This window comes from Peromyscus maniculatus, chromosome 16 (assembly GCF_049852395.1).
Source record: "Peromyscus maniculatus bairdii isolate BWxNUB_F1_BW_parent chromosome 16, HU_Pman_BW_mat_3.1, whole genome shotgun sequence".
NCBI lineage: Eukaryota > Metazoa > Chordata > Mammalia > Rodentia > Cricetidae > Peromyscus > Peromyscus maniculatus.
Window position 1 is genome coordinate 42,850,900 of NC_134867.1, and position 3,104 is coordinate 42,854,003.

At 38.4% G+C, this 3,104-nt stretch overlaps 1 pseudogene; it reads right to left on the minus strand.

Moving 5' to 3' along the window:
• Nucleotides 1–1,036: 1,036 nt before the first annotated feature.
• On the minus strand, nt 1,037–1,879 carry LOC102926128 (small ribosomal subunit protein uS5-like; annotated as a pseudogene).
• Nucleotides 1,880–3,104: the final 1,225 nt, after the last annotated feature.

A 3,104-nucleotide genomic window follows, 5' to 3' on the forward strand; every position in this document is an offset into this window, starting at 1 on the left:
TTAAAATAAATGACTAGCTCATATTATGGATTTAATAAAACTGTTTAAAAAATGCATGAGGGAATATATAACATCTGCTATGCATGGATAATGTCCTTTGCTTCTATCAGTTATTCTCAAACTCTGGGATTTATTTAATCCCAGCATACTGGGGTGAGCACTGCTGCCAGGAGGGTAAGATCCAAGGCAACTCTTAATTCCTTACCTACTATTACTTGTCTCCTTGTGTTCTACTGGAACGTTTCTTTTTTAACATTTGATATCTACTCTCTCTACTAAACCTATGTACTGGTGGGATATATTGCCACACTTACAGGACTGATGTTCCCCTTCTAATCCAAGATTAGAATTCTCAGTTTGAAGAATTACATATTAAATATGATTCATCAAAGTGAATTGTGTGTGTATGTGATTGGATTCTTAAGGCATTCTGGCTGTATCTAGTACTAGAGTCAGCTCTTTTTCCTGTCTCACCATCTTATTCCTAAGATAGGATGTTTACTTAAGTAAATCAACCCTACTCATTCCCTGGGATTATAGTTTCATGTCTGATTTAACTTCCCTACCAGTGAGCTATCATGACATATATTATTTTATCTAAGTGTAGAAATCCAAATGCTGTCTCTCCCTATTCAAAAGACTGAAACTGCTCACTTGTGGCTTACTGTATGTGTTCAGGGGAGAAACTTGTCTTGATTAAGAGCCAAAAAAGCTACTAGTAATTTCCTCTAGAATAATTTATTTATGCTTTTGAGTATGGACTTAGTGGGTTATTAAGGGAAATAACAAAAAGAGTAGGGAGTTGAGAGATGGATGTGGGAAGGGGAGAGTCTGGGGGGGTTGGGGCAAGAAAATGGGGATGGATATGATTATATTTCATTATGTATATGTACGAAATTCTAAAGAAATAAAAATAAATATACTTGAGAGGGACATTGGGTGTTCACTTTAAGTTATATTTCCTTTTATGTTTAAATAATAAAATTTCTTTTTTTTAACAGACTTAATTAACTTTACTTTTCTAGTATAAAAATCATTATGTGGTGGCCACGGTTGGAGCCTGGGTCCTCTGAACAGAGATTCCCTTGTAGGTTTTCACAAGCTGGTCAGTGAATTTCTGATAAGGAGACTTGGTAAAGGCAGTATCTTTCCAGACATTGGGGATCAGGTAGCTCTGGGTCTTGGAGATCTCGTTAAAGGTGGCCTTGAGAAAGTTGCCCAGGGTGGTAGTGCAGCCCTTGGCTGACGTGTAGCAGTCACCACCACAAGCCATTATCAGTAGCATCTTGGGCACAGGAGCAGAGACAATGCCAGTACTTCTAGGAGCAGGAATGAAGTGCACCAACACAGAGCCATAGTGGCCTGTCACCTTGTATGGAACAGTGTGGAGCTTTCATGTCTTGTTCCTCAGTAGCCTCTCCGCACAGGGATTACGTAAAGCTTGGCTAAGATGATGGCCCCTCAGTGGCAGTGGGTACCTCCTTGGGGAACTTAACACCTAGACCAACATGACCATTGTAGTCTCAGTATCAGCAAAAACGGTGAACCTGGTTTGCTGGTCAGCCTGGGCCTGCTTCTGCACTGACTTGATCTTTAGAACCTTATCCTTTAGGAATGCACTCAGAAAAAAGTCAATAATCTAGGATTCCTTAATGGGCAGTGAGAACAGGTAAGTCTCCTCAGGGACTTGTTCTTCATGTCCTTGAACAGGCAAGCCCATCTTTGTGACAGGAATGTCCTCCTTGTCTTGGTCCTTACCTCCATAAGCCCCATGGCCTTGACCACAGCCAGGACCTTGACCACAACCATGGCTCCTAAGACTGCTGCTCAGTCCTCTGTGGCTCAGGTCCTCTGGGCTCTCCCTTTCCACCCATGTCATCATCATTTGGTATTTTTCCGAAGAAGAAGAAATGATAATAAAATTTCAAAATAGTTATCTTATTTTCTCCTGGCTTAAGTAAACTTATCACTAGCCAGATGATGACCTCAGTAAGAGAAGAACCCACATTTACAGCATCAAAATGTGTCTGTAAAATGCTGTATGACTTTTCTAGGGCTGTTGTAAAAATACACTATATATTCTAATTGTTTCACTCAACAAAAATAGATTGTATCATAATTTTGAGGAATAGGTATCTAAGAGGAAAGAGTCCACAGTTTGATTTTTCTTATCTGACACCTATTTGATTGGCTAGAAGGTTGGGTGGCTTCATGCTGTGTGTCTATATGGTGCATGTTGGTTTTGGAATTTCTGGTATATCCCTTTTTGGCTTTGTCCAAGTATCTTCTGATAAAGATGTTAATGCTTTTGGATTGGGATCTCCCTTTGACCACCCCATCAAGGACATTATTACTACCTATGATCACATTCTGAGTTATAGAGTATTAAATGTTTAAATTTAGGTTTGGAAAAACATGCACAATTCATCCCATAAAAAAAAAGACAAGAAAGCGTGACAACATAAGAGAAATTGTGGACTGGTATTATTAAGGTATGAAGCCAAAGTGAGAATTCTTAGAGACGTCATGAAAAAAGCCGTCTTGTGAGTCAAGATGATAGAGCAGTGAACATGCTCCTTGGCAGATGCCATTGTTAGATACTGACTCCAGAAATTTTTCTGATTGTATCATCTTCTTGTATCTTTTAAGAGAGGACCTTTTGAGGACTCTTTTTAGTCCATGAATATAAAATAAAGAAAAGAGAATGAGAAGACAAAGAGAATAATTATATGACTTACATCTGGACTCAGCTTGACTGAGTAGGTCGACTAATTATTATCCACCACTACCAAACTATATATTCTTCCTCATTTCCTCTTAAGGTTATGTTAGTCTGTACACTTTGAATGAAGACATGAAACACCCAGGAGTTTCCAACAATGCAATCTTTTTTTTTCTATTTCTGATTGTTAAATATAGACACTTGTGGGTGTGAATTATGGCATATCACTATTTTAGTCATCTTATAATATAATATATGCCTTGAATTCTTTAATGCTAATCCTCTATCTTCAGCTGCTCAGTCTGATGCCATGTTGTACTAATTATCCTTCACTGTGATAAACCTATAAAAAGGAAATGAGGAAGAAGCAAAAAGCAAGTTC